The following is a 13,633-nucleotide window of genomic DNA, read 5'->3' as shown; positions in this document are numbered from 1 at the left end:
AGAATTACCCAATAAAGACACAGAATTACCCAAAAAAGACACAAAATTATTAAAGAAGACACAAAATTATTTAAAAAAAGACACAGAATTACCAAAAAAGACAAAATTACTAAAAGAAACTTCAGGTTTTAGGGGGTTATTTTAAAATCACCCAGAGGTTTCACAAGCATTTTTCCCAGGCGTTTTAGGCCTAAATTTGTTAAACAAACTGTTCATGTCTCATCAAATCTCTCCATTTATTAGCAGTGTTAACCCACTGAGCGCTGCATACTTCAGTAGATTTATGGTCTGTATGGGTGGCCCCAATGGGAACGTAACTCCTAACTTATCACGAGATGCTGCATTCACACAGAATACACAGTGTGTCATACACAATACATCAACCCTTGGCCTCTCACTCACCCAGGTGGTGCACCAACTTTCTTTAGCTTCTTATGGCCCGTGACACAAGGCAAAGCAATGAGGTAATTCAGAGAGCACTACGTCATTTGACATCCATCAAAGACATTTGAATTTCTCTTGATTGCTACAGTTATGAACAGGTTGGCTCTTTTGTCAGTGAAATTACAAGCCTGGTGGTAAAGTGGTTTGTGGACTTTCTGGTTTCTGGTTCCCAGCACGAGTACTGAGGTGTTAGGTCAAGTTTTGGTCCAAGGGTGAAACTGGTGCACGAATGGTGCAACAGCAAGACAGGCTTATGTGATGGGATACACACACACACACACACACACGCAGAAATCTACACCATTATGTGTTAAATAATAACCAAAAATGTCACGCATCTTATGTTTTCCTAATACCTCTTACAAAATTTGAACAATGGGACTGATTCTGTCCCTTTGTTGTGAGTCTATCTAGAGCAGGGATGGGCAACTGGAGGCCCGGGGGCCATATACGTCCCGCACCCTCACTTGAAGTGGCCCTCAGTACAGCTACATGCATTTGAGCATGACATCTGTGCTGTGCTGTGTAAAAATGCACTAAATTATTTCTTGCAATTAATGTTGGTCTGCTGTTCAAAAAAACAGTAAGTGCACTGCAAAAAAGCCAACTTGTATTTTTTTGCCTAAAACAGTGATTTAAGTTGGTAAAACTTGGAAATATAAATTATTGACATTTAGGGCAATTATGTAAGTTAGCACAACAAAGGAAGCCAGTTGTCTGCTCAAAAACAAGTTGGTGAGTTGTTGTTACTTATATCTTTAAGTTGGGGTTCACAACAAGGGACAATAGTTCTGCTAACTCTCATTTCTTTGTTGTGAAATACTGGAAAGCGGTGAAATTCGGTCATTAGTGAAAGCTAGCGGCTAACTGATGCTAGAGGCTAACTGATGCTAGCGGCTAACTGATGCTAGCGGCTAACAGATGCTAGCGGCTAACTGATGCTAGCTGCGCTGCTTGTTACAGCGACAAGAGTAGCCATTAGCGCATCAATGCTAACTCAAAATTGTGTTCGCAACATTAGCTAATGTTGCGAACACAATTTTGAGTTAGTATTGATAGCTGTTATATAGATAGCTGCTAGCATCAGTTAGCCACTAGCTTGACCACATTTAACCGCTTTCCAGCATTTCACAACAAAGAAATAAGAGTTAGCAGAACTATTGTCCCTTGCCGCTGCTCAGCGTTACAATCGTGCCAATTCAGCACATTGCAGAAGTTAGCAGAAGTAAGGATTAAAAGTTATCACAATGTAAAATTATAAGTTAGTTCAACTTACAGTTGAGTTGACAAAAATCTAATTTCAGAGTTGTGCTAACTCAAAAACAAAACTTAACTTAAGTTACTGCACTGTAAACATATTTAAAATTGCAGTTTCGTCATATCTGGTTAAGTGTACGCTCCTATATGTGGCCCTGTGGTAGTGAACATGAAAAACTGTGGCCCCCTGCAGCATTTAAGTTGCCCATCCCTGATCTAGAGTATCGTGGCTGTTAAGGAAAGTTACACAGCTCAACTGGTGAAAGATGAGCTATGTGGAGCAGCCAAGATGGACGAAGAGCTATCATTTATTGCCCAAGAGCACAAGGATTGCTCCTGAACAGATCATATAGACATTATACTACAGGAGCAACCCGACACCATCTCCCTGTTTTGGCACATGGACTCTTCCCATTGCCTCTGTTAATGGTGCACCTATTGTCAAGCATTTTCTTTAAACAGCAACTCACTTGTAATGATATAATCTGGCTATTTATGGCTCAGAGTTGGACGACTAACAGTGGTGTCAAGTCCCAGAGTTTATGACGAGTCTTCTTGAGTTTCCTGACCTTTGTAGGATAGAATAGACTCAACAGTTATTCTTGACATTAGACACAATAATCTCCCAACAAAGTCCATTATTAAAATGAACTTTCAATCTTAAAGTTTAAGCCTTTGTGCATCAGAAATCCTTAAAGTGTTTAGAAAAATGGAAGTATGGATTAGTCTGGCTCTGTATAGAACAGGGGTAGGCAACCTGCGGCTCCCTGGGGTGGGAACAAAAAGTTACACATTTAAATGTAATTTATCATTGGTGTACGCCCAAAACAATTTGTATTCCTCAATTGCAAAAATGTGTAGGTGATATACGCCAGTAAAAATGTTTCAAAACATTTAAGTCAACTTCATAGCTTATAAAAGTCTATGGCCCGGCGCCGTCACAACTAAATTTTGGCAACTTCAAGTCTTGTAATGAATATCCCTCGCTAGGCTTTTGATTCCAAATCTCCTGATATGAGATATTTCTTCGGTTTCCATCCTCTGATTTACACTTGCTGCATTCTGACAAAATCGTATGAATAAATGCTCACTATGACCTATTATTAATGTTGGTAGACTCATTTAGACTTAGTAGGCTGTTTTATCTTCATTCTAAGGCTCAAAATAAGGCTTGCGGCTCCATTCCGACTGTTTTTCTTTTATTTTGTCCGACAATGTCTCCTTTGTTTGTAAAGGTTGCCGACCCCTGCTATAGAATAATAATTTCTGAAGATTTTTCATGTACAGTTGCTGTTTTGAACATGTGGTGAACATTGCCAAATAGTCGCAGCTTGGTGAGGTTTGGGCCACAAAAGTACTTGGTTAAGTTTAAGAAACAGAATGACACAATTAGGCTTAGGAAATCGTCTTTTGGTTTAACTTGGGACACGACCAAAACAGACACAAAATGACAAAAAAAAGACACAAAATGACCAAGAAAAGACATAAAATGACAAAAAAAAAGACAAATAAAGACACAAAATGACTAAAAATAGACACAAAATGACAAAAAAAAGACAAAATGACACAAAATGACTAAAAAAGACACAAAATGACCAAGAAAAGACACAACATGACCAAAAAAAAGACACATAAAGACACAAAATGACTAAAAAAAGAAACAAAATGACTAAAAAAAGACACGAAATGACTAAAAAAAGAAACAAAATGACACAAAATGACTAAAAAAAGACACAAAATGAGAATACATGTGGGAGTGTCACAATGCATCATGGGACTTTTCCAGAACTGAAATCATGGTGGAAGACGACTATAGCGGAGGGAGCTCAGATATAACAGCTATAAGCTCTCAAATACTTTTTGAATTTCATTTCTATCTGCTACAGAGGCTGAACAATCTATTATTTAGTAGAAGCGTTGACACTTCTGTTGAATTTACAGAAAAACTTCAGGTTTTAGGGGGTTATTTTAAAATTGGCCATAGGTTTTACAGGCATTTTTTCCAGCCGTTTTAGGCCGAAATGGTTTAAAAGCTGTCCATAGCAACCCTTTAAAGGTGCAGTATGCGTTTCTGGTGTCTTATTCCCAGGTCATCAGATACTAACACTTTGGGTTGCTAGAAGGGACGGAGCACCCCCAAAAGTGTCGATATCCGACTACCTGGGAATCAGACTGCACCTTGAAATACATCAGAATTACAAAAAGCATCTGTCTCCATAGTCACAGTTTTTTGTTTTGTAAATTAAAGTTATGTTGTCATGTTCTAAGGTCCGAAATTGGTCAATTAGCAAAGACAACCTTATAGGATCAACAGGAAAGTATTTCACAGTTTGGGAGAAGTTGATGTTCCAGAAATACTTGGTTACAACCGGTTCAAATAGGGACGTTAATGAATGGTTTCACTAGCTCTCTTTGTGCTGTCTGTAACCACCTGATATGTTAATTGTTGTCATTTGACCCTGTTAGCTGTATGTCAGAGCTGGTCTGGCATCAGTCAGAGTCAGAGTACACAAACATTCATCTTTTTCTCTATGCTTTATAGTCTTAGGACCAGATTTTAAAAGAATGGGGACATTTTTGGTAATTTTGTGTCTCTTTTTAGTAATTTTGTGTCTTTTTTTTAGTAATTTTGTGTCTTTTTTTAGTAATTTTGTGTCTTTTTTTGTAATTTTGTGTCTTTTTTGGTAATTTTGTGTCTTCTTTTGGTAATGTTGTGTCTTTTTTTAGTAATTTTGTGTCTTTTTTAGTAATTTTGTGTCTTTTTTGGTCATTTTGTTTCTTTTTTTAGTAGTTTTGTGCCTTTTTTTGGTAATTTTGTGTCTTTTTTTGGTCATTTTGTTTCTTTTTTTGGACATTTTGTTTCTTCTTTAAGTAATTTTGTGTCTTTTGGTAATTTTGTGTCTTTTTGGGGATTTTGTGTCTTCTTTCGGTCATTTTATGTCTTTTTTTGGTAATTTTGTTTCTTTTTTTTGGTAATTTTGTTTCTTCTTTAAGTAATTTAGGTTTTTCTGTCATTTTGTGTCTTTTTTGGTAAGTGGACAAGCCGGACAAAGGCACCACATTTTTTCCACATGCTCTCTATCACTATAGGTTTCGATTTTTGGTCGGAGCCACTTCATCAAGATTGTGGATCGGAGATGGCAGCCATATAAAGTCTATGAGAACCAATATATCTTCCATGCCGCTTTGTAGTTCAATTTTAGTGTCAAAATCTACATTTTCTGCGTCAAGGAATCATTTAAAGCTCTTGAGAATATCACTAGATGATTATTTGATCCAATAGATATGTTCATTTTAGCCATATATTAACTTAATTTCCAACTCAGTTCCTAAGCGGTCTGATATATATTAATATAGGTCATATGCAACGCATGTGTTCTGAAAAATATTGATAACATGAATACATTTAATTAAACTTTATTGGCTTTACTTTTATCATTTATTACATTTACAACCACAGCGATCATGCACTGTTTATGACCTAATATAATAATCATCTAGTGATATTCTTAAGAGCTTTAAATGATTCCTTGACCCAGAAAATGTAGATTTTGACACTAAAATTGAGCTACAAAGTGGCTTGGAAGATATATTGGTTCTCATAGATTTCATATGGCTGCCATCTCCGATCCACAATCTTGATGAAGTGGCTCCTACCAAAAATGTAAACTTATGGGGATGGAGAGCACGTGGAAAAAATGTGCTTTAGTCCGGCGTGTCCCCATTATTTATCTAAGCCACCTGACTATTAACCTTCCATCCAGATTAAAATGTCGTTTTTTCTCCCATGCCCTCAAAAATTGCGAAACACATTAACTGTCAAAGGTTTGAACAGCACTGCACCAAAACAGTTTTCTTATTAAAGGCCCCCTGGTCATTTCTGTGATTACTGTGAATAAACAAGCCAAAACTGTTAAAGGTCTACAGCATGGGTTTCAAACTTGCGGCCCTCGTGACAATTTTTTGTGGCCCCCACCTTCATATGAAAGTTTAATGTGAGTTTTATATGAATGGCACTTTATCGTGTTGTGTGTGGAAGGTCCCTTTAATTACTTTTTTAAATTATTTTGTGTCTTTTTTTTATTTATAATTTGGTGTCTTTTTTTAAATAATTTTGTGTATTTTTTAATGATGTTATGTCTTTTTTAAATAATTTTTTGTCTTTTTTTGGTAATTTTGTATCTTTTTTAGTAATTTTGTGTCTTCTTTTGGTAATTTTGTGTCATTCTTTAGTAATTTTATGTCTTTTTTAGGTCATTTTGTGTCATTTTTTGGTAATTTTGTGTCCTTTTTTTGGTAATTTTGTGTCTTTTTTGGTAATTTTGTGTCTTTTTTAATACTTTTGTGTCTTTTTTTGGTAATGTTGCGTCTTGTTTTAAATGCAGCGCTCCCCTGAGAGTCTTTCCCGCTCATTTGGTGCCAATTTTGTACTTCCTACTTTTGTGCTGTTTGTAATACTGAGCTGTTTCTCATAAAGCAACAATTACTGTACATACAATCTCATACACATGCTATTCACTCAATATGTCTATGAATCTCACATTTCTTTACATTTATCATAAATACCTGTGGTTTCTGATGATTACACGTACACGTCCATGGAAAACACACACAACAAAAGAAGTCCCAACAGGTTGAACAGGTAAATGGCCCTCGAGGTGATAATTCTGCTGGTAGCCAGGACCAGCAGACTCTCTGATCTCGCTACAGGCTAAAATGGAGAAATAAAGAGGTGAAACTGAGACAGAAAGAAGTGAGACCTGTTCCCTCCCACTTGAATTACTTTTACACTTATATTTAATTGCCATGCCCTCAAAAATTGCGAAACACATTAACTGTCAAAGGTTTGAACAGCACTGCACCCAAAACGGATTTCTTATTAAAGGACCCCTGGTCATTTCTGTGCTTACTGTGAATAAACAAGCCATGTGATGTGAGTTTTATATGAATTGCACTTAACCATGTTGTGTGTGGAAGGTTCATTTAATTACTTTTTAAAAATAATTTTGTGTCTTCTTTTGGTAATTTTGTGTCTTTTTTAGTAATTTTGTGTCTTCTTTTTGTAATTTTGTGGGGGGTTTTCTTGGTAGTTTTGTGTCTTTTTTTGGTAATTTTGTGTCTTATTTTGGTAATTTTGTGTATTTTTTAGTAATGTTTTGTCTTTTTTGGTAATTTTGTGTCTTCTTTTGGTAATTTTGTGTCTTTTTTGGTCATTTTGTTTCTTTTTTTAGTCGTTTTGTGCCTTCTTTTGGTAATTTTGTGTCTTTTTTTGGACATTTTGTTTCTTCTTTAAGTAATTTTGTGTCTTTTTTTGGTAATTTTGTGTCTTCTTTTGGTAATTTTGTGTCTTTTTTAGTAATTTTGTGTCTTTTTTGGTCATTTTGTGTCTTTTTTGGTCATTTTTTTTTTTTTTTTTGTAGTTTTGTGCCTTCTTTTGGTCATTTTGTGTCTTTTTGGGGATTTTGTGTCTTCTTTCGGTCATTTTATGTCTTTTTTTTGGTAATTTTGTTTCTTTTTTTGGTAATTTTGTTTCTTCTTTAAGTAATTTAGGTTTTTCTGTCATTTTGTGTCTTTTTTGGTAAGTGGACAAGCCGGACAAAGGCACCACATTTTTTCCACATGCTCTCTATCACTATAGGTTTTGTGTCTTTTTTGGTCATTTTGTTTGTTTTTTTAGTAGTTTTGTGCCTTCTTTTGGTCATTTTGTTTCTTTTTTTGGACATTTTGTTTCTTCTTTAAGTCATTTTGTGTCTTTTGGGGGATTTTATGTCTTTTTTGGTAATTTTGTTTCTTTTTTTGGTAATTTTGTTTCTTCTTTAAGTAATTTAGGTTTTTCTGTCATTTTGTGTCTTTTTTTTTAGTAATTCTGTGTCTTTTTTTTGGCCATTTTGACACTGCCTCCAGCAGCCCCCTTGTAATTTGAGTTTGAGACCCCTGGTCTCCCAACAGCCATGCTGAAGACTTTGTAGCTGTACATTACATCAACATCTAATACATGTCGAAGTTTATTAAATGGCAAATGATGAACAGCATTTTGTGAATTTATTGTCTTTAATGTTAACTAAAAGTGGTCCAATAAGAGGCTGTGTGTGTTCAGACGTGTCAACCTTTTTTGGAATATCAAAAGTTGATGGAAAATACTTTTAACAACTGTGGAAATTAGGTTGTGAAAATAAAATGCAAGGCTACAAGATTCATCAGGAGAAAATGCAGTAGTGACTTTTGATAATGTCCATTACATGTGTCTCTCTTGACTCAGTGGCTCGTCGTTATCATCCCAGCTCCTAATCACGTCTGATCCCGATCACACACACAAGATACGTAAATCAGCCAACGTGCTGCTAAGTATGTGCCACCCTGATCTCATTAGGCTAACGGCTCGCCGCTAATGGCTTCATTAGCGCTGATGGCTACTAAACCACTTAGCCACCGTTAGCTTTACCTGCTAAGCCATTTAACACCATTGGCAGCTAAACATTGTGTAAGGGGCAATGATCTTCTGTCTGTGAGTTAATTAGCATTTAGAATCATGTTAAAGTAGCAACGTGGTTTGTTTGCATGTTTTGAATATTATTTTTTTCAGGAATCCCAATGTGCGGACTCTGCTATTTGCAACACACATTATTATCATATAATATATAATATCATATATAAACTGTATTCATTATGGTCTTAAAAAAGTATTTAACCCTCTGGAGTCCATCTATTTATTGAAAATACACATGTTTTATTTACAGTAATAATTTTATTTATATATGATATGTAGACAAACTGAGAAAGTCAGTTAAAGTTCAATCATAGGAGCTTTCACAGTGTACCATTTATGTTTCTAGACCATTTTTACAATGTGAATTTTCTTTCTACAATGAAAACTATTACTATTTTTAATTTACATGCAAATAGACTGTTTTATAGTTTTATTATTATAATTTCTGCTGTTTTTGTGTGTATAAATGTTTTTTTAAAAATGGTACATTTCCATAGACACCTGTGTCTTTTGTTTGTATTGTCGGTTCCTGGCAGCTTTATACTTTGTTAATTAAAATAAAATGAAAAATCAGACTGATAGCCAAGTTTGTGTGGAGAAAAAGGAGCCATGCATGTGATGTGAGGACAGACTGAAAGATGCTAAACAGAGACAGAAACTAATGCAGAGGAAGTTGACACATTTGAACCAAAATCTCCTGGACTTCAGAGGGTTAAAAGTGTTTAATTTGACTTGTACACATCATACAAAGGCCTACGTATAACCGGGTTCACCATTTTAAATGAAGTATAAGTTTAATTTTTGAGTCTAGTTTTTGTGTGTTTCTGATCCAGTCCAGTCTGGTCACACATAAAGAGTCTTCCAGCCCTTCAGTCAGACTGTTTGACCCAACAGGCGTCAAAGTCTGGCCTCCGGAAGAGCAGAATTACTGATTACAGAGCCTCAGGACGATGTTATTGCTATTCTTTTTTCCCATGATTCTTATTTCCTCTCCTCTCCACCTCCTTTTGATATCTTTCTAGAAGGTAACTCGCCCGTCTCTGCACTGTAGTTTTACTTTCTGTTTTTTTTTTCTCTTCTCCTTAATCACTTTGTTGGTTTTTCATGCCATGCAAGGCGGCATATTTATCCAAGATAACAGCTGGGTTTCCCCTCACTTTGTGGGTGATGGAGGATAATTGCTGTGTGTGTGTGTGTGTGTGTGTGTGTGTGTGTGTGTGTTTGTCTATGTGTCCCCATATTCTGCTAAGTAGAGGCTCCTGGCTGTTCTGAGCAGAGCTACTGTTTGGACAGGAACACAAAAGCCATGTGTATGTATGGACATGTGTTAAAGACAAGAAACAAGCTTAGTTTAAAGTATGCTTGTACAATAACGTTGATCTCTGTGAAAATTCTTTCATCTCTTCTGAGCATCAAAGCAAATATTAAAGTGTGATCTGACACACGCTGGCGTCACAGGAAGTATTTTTTTCTGGCCTGTCTGATGAACCTGTACCATTCAACACCACCCACTGTGTTCTAAGCATTGAATTGATAAACCATACTTAACCCTTTATAGGGCACTCATTGAAATACTTGCAAATTCCAAATTTCAACCCTAGAGAATATTGGAGGATATAACATACAGACAGAATGTGTAAAAAAAAAAAAACATACGGACCCGGGGGAGGGGGGTAGTATTTTGAGAAAAAAGTTTACAAGATTAAAGCGGCAAATCTACGAGAAAAAAAGTTGCAGATTTATGAGATTTAAAGTGTTGTATACATACAGATGTGTATGTGGGGGAGGGAGGGGTTTATTCTTATTTTTTGTAAAGCACTTTGTGTTGCATTTTTATGTATGAAAAGCATTATATAAATAAAGTTTGATTTGATTTGAAAAACGTTTTTTTCCCCCTATTTTTTCTCGTAAATCTGCGATTTTTTTCGCGCAGATTTGCCACTTTGATCTAGTACATTTTCAAATTGAAGAATAACTCTGTTTGTACGACTGTTCGACTGTTTTCTTGCAGATTTTTTTCAAAATTTTTCATTTTTACATTGGAGGTCCAGGTAGATAAAGTTAATATTATTATATTATTATCATAGTGATTGGTCAGATGTCATGGTGTCACTGTCTGTGACGTGGCCTGATCTTTGCTGATTAGCTGGAAGAAATCCATGTGGTTCTACGACCAAACAGAGAGACATGGGGACCCAGTTTTAATATCCACTGAAGTTACCAAATATAGTTCTTTTTTTATTACTTTGAGACATCAACTTCAACCATGTTTACTTTCATTAATGACCTCTGCCTGCTAGCTTACTACTTTTCACATGCTTAGTAGCCAGATAGGCCCATTACACACATGACATTAACATGAATTGATAAGTGGACAGGTCTAAGTACGCCGCCTGGCATTATAATGTGTCTCGAGTGACCACTTGTGATCTCACATATGCTCCATATGCAAATAAACACATCAATTAAGTTTGTGAAGACCAAGTTTATTGTTTTTATCCGGCACCAATGACCTTCCAGTGCTTCGTCTTTTGGAATTTTGAAAAAGGAAAAAAAAAAAATACTGTGTCTATTCTTTTTTTAAATTTTTTTCAACAATATTTTATTTTCATAACAATGGACGATGTACAGTTATGGATATACAAACATTTTTATAGTTTACAGTATATATTATAATTTGGTAAAACTTGGAAATATAAATTACTGACATTTAGGAAGGAAGCCAGTTGTCTGCTCAAAAACAAGTTGGTGAGTTGTTGTTACTTATATCTTTAAGTTGGGGTTCAAAACAAGGGACAATAGTTCTGCTAACTCTTATTTCTTTGTTGTGAAATTTGGTGATTAGCGAAAGCTAGCGGCTAACTGATGCTAGCGGCGCTGCTTGTTATAGCTTCAAGAGTAGCCATTAGCGTATCAATGCTAACTCAAAATTGTGGTCACAACATTAGCTGACATTTCATAGCGGCGTTACAATCGTGCCAGAGAAATTCAGAGTTGAGCAAACTCAAAAGCAAAACTTAAAATATTTAGTTTAATTGTCCAACTTAAAATTTTATTGAAGTTTGTTGCCTTGAAATTTTGAGTTCACCCAACTTTTCTTTTTTTGCAGTGTAATCGGAGTTGGGGAACTGTGACATTAGTCGGACCAACATGTTTACATGCACTTCACTTGTCCAGTTATAGTCAGATTAAGGCAATAATTCGTTTTTTTTCAAGTGTCATGTAAACATATTGAATGTGTCTCGGGTGCATTCACACCTCTAGTCTAGTTAGAGTTGTTAATTTCTGTTCGGCTCACCAGACACACATGTGAACATCTATTTTTCTTTTTGAATGATATTTCAATCTGTCCTTGTGCCCTCTGGCAACTGTTGGCGTTCCCCTTGTTTGGAACACAGTACAATGAGATGGAGTACTTCATTGTGTTGCATGAAAGGAACGAGAACAGATGAAGAACAAAGACAGAGAAAATGGGTTGGAGTAGACCATTAACACTATTTGTGCTAATGCAAATCTTCATTGATTCAAAACCAACAGAACATTGACTGGATGGAGCAGAAACGTGAGCATATGTGACATATTTCTGCAGAGTGTTTCAGCTATCAGGGGCTTTAACAATTTGAGACTCTTAAAATGTAGAAACACAAACAATTGAACAAGATAAAAGCCCTTTTTATCTTTACTTGGACAACATGTCAGTGTAACCAGGATGAGATGCTTTGGCTCTCCCTGTCTGTCTGCTTCACTGTAATCTCAAGTAATTGTGTTTAGAAAACACTTGAGCTGAAAGACTTCCTCCCTTTCAGAAAAGCGAGTCACAAAAGGAGAAACCTGAGCCCAGGGCGATTCTTTATCTGGATCTGTCTCTCTATTCTTGGCTAGTTGTTTTTTACATGACCTGGGTTTGATGCAACAAGATAGAGGAGAGTTTCTCTGCAGCTGAGATCATTTTTGTGTTTTTTTTTTGTAATAGAAAATCTCTAACATGCTTATTTTTGCACAATGATTGTACAATAAGTTCCCTATAAACTCCACAAAGCATAATTCTAATGTTCCTAAAAGAAACGTGATGGTTTTCCTGTTCCCTGCGTGCCTAAATGTCCTCGGCTCGGCATCTGAAGGTGGCCGCAGAGTGCAAGTAGAGGAAGCGAGTGTCTAGTTTTTCCTCAGGAAACAGGGTCCATTTCCACTTGGCTCATACGCTGAACCGGAATTTGTTTTGCGTAAGCCCGGCAGGGTAAAAATAACGGAGTATAAAAGGCCGAGAGCTGCAGGACGCTGCCTCTCACATCACCTGCAGCAGCTCAGAGAGCAGCACAGGCTCAGGGATTTCATTAGTTTATCTTCAGTTTTGTTGCTGCTTTTAAGATTAAATCAAACCAAAGTTGTCCAAACTAATTAAATATGCTGGAGGACAAATACACTGTGACATTGTACTATAGATATACTGTTTTTCTTTTATAATAAAGCTTTATTCTAACGTGGTAGAAAACATTTGTACTGCTTCAAAAATATCTGAAGAAATATTTTCTCCTTAAATACTTTGTTCTTCATTGTTTTCTCCAGTGGCTGAAGAAGTTTTCAGATCTTTTACTTAAGTAAAAGTACTAATACCACATTATGAAATACTCCACTACAGTAAAAGTCCTGCATTCAAAACTAAAAGTAAAGTAAAAGTAAAAGTACAAAAGTATCAGCGTCAAAATGTACTTAAAGTATCAAAAGTAAAAGTACTCGTTATGCAGAATGGACCCACTCAGATTGTTTTTTATATTCTAAATATATTATTGGAGTATTATTATGGTGCCTTTATGCCTTTAAGCATTATTTAAGTTGATCAAGATAGGGCTTATTTGAACTACTTATATAATTATAGATACACTATAGGTCTTTTATAATAAAGCTTATTTTAATGTGGTAGGAAGAAAAAAAAGGAGTTCTTGTTCTTCATAGTTTTCTGCAGTGACAGAAGAAGTATTCAGATCTTTTACTTAAGTAAAAGTACTAATACCACATTATGAAATTACTCCACTACAAGTAAAAGTCCTGCATTCAAAACTTACTAAAGTAAAAGTACAAAAGTAACAGCATCAAAATGTACTTAAAGTATCAAAAGTATAAGTGAAAGTATTCTAAATAGGGCTAATTTTAACTACTGTTATGAGGTTTAATTAAAAAACAAAATCAAATCACTTTAACTGCATTTTTTATGTTAAATCTTGAACTGAAAAGTAACTAAAGCTGTCAGTTAAATGTAGTGGAGTAAAAAGTATAAAGTTACATAAAATGGAAATACTCAAGTACAAGCACCTCAAAATTGTACTTAAAAACAGTACTTGAGTAAATGTACTTAGTTACATTCCACCACTCTGTTTCTTTTCTGCATGTGAAAAGATAATAATCATCTTTTCTTCTGACATAATTAAACAGTAGGTGGTTGGTGTA

This window comes from Centropristis striata, chromosome 11 (genome assembly GCF_030273125.1).
Source record: "Centropristis striata isolate RG_2023a ecotype Rhode Island chromosome 11, C.striata_1.0, whole genome shotgun sequence".
Classification (NCBI taxonomy): Eukaryota; Metazoa; Chordata; class Actinopteri; order Perciformes; family Serranidae; genus Centropristis; species Centropristis striata.
Note: the sequence above shows the minus strand (reverse complement) of the source record.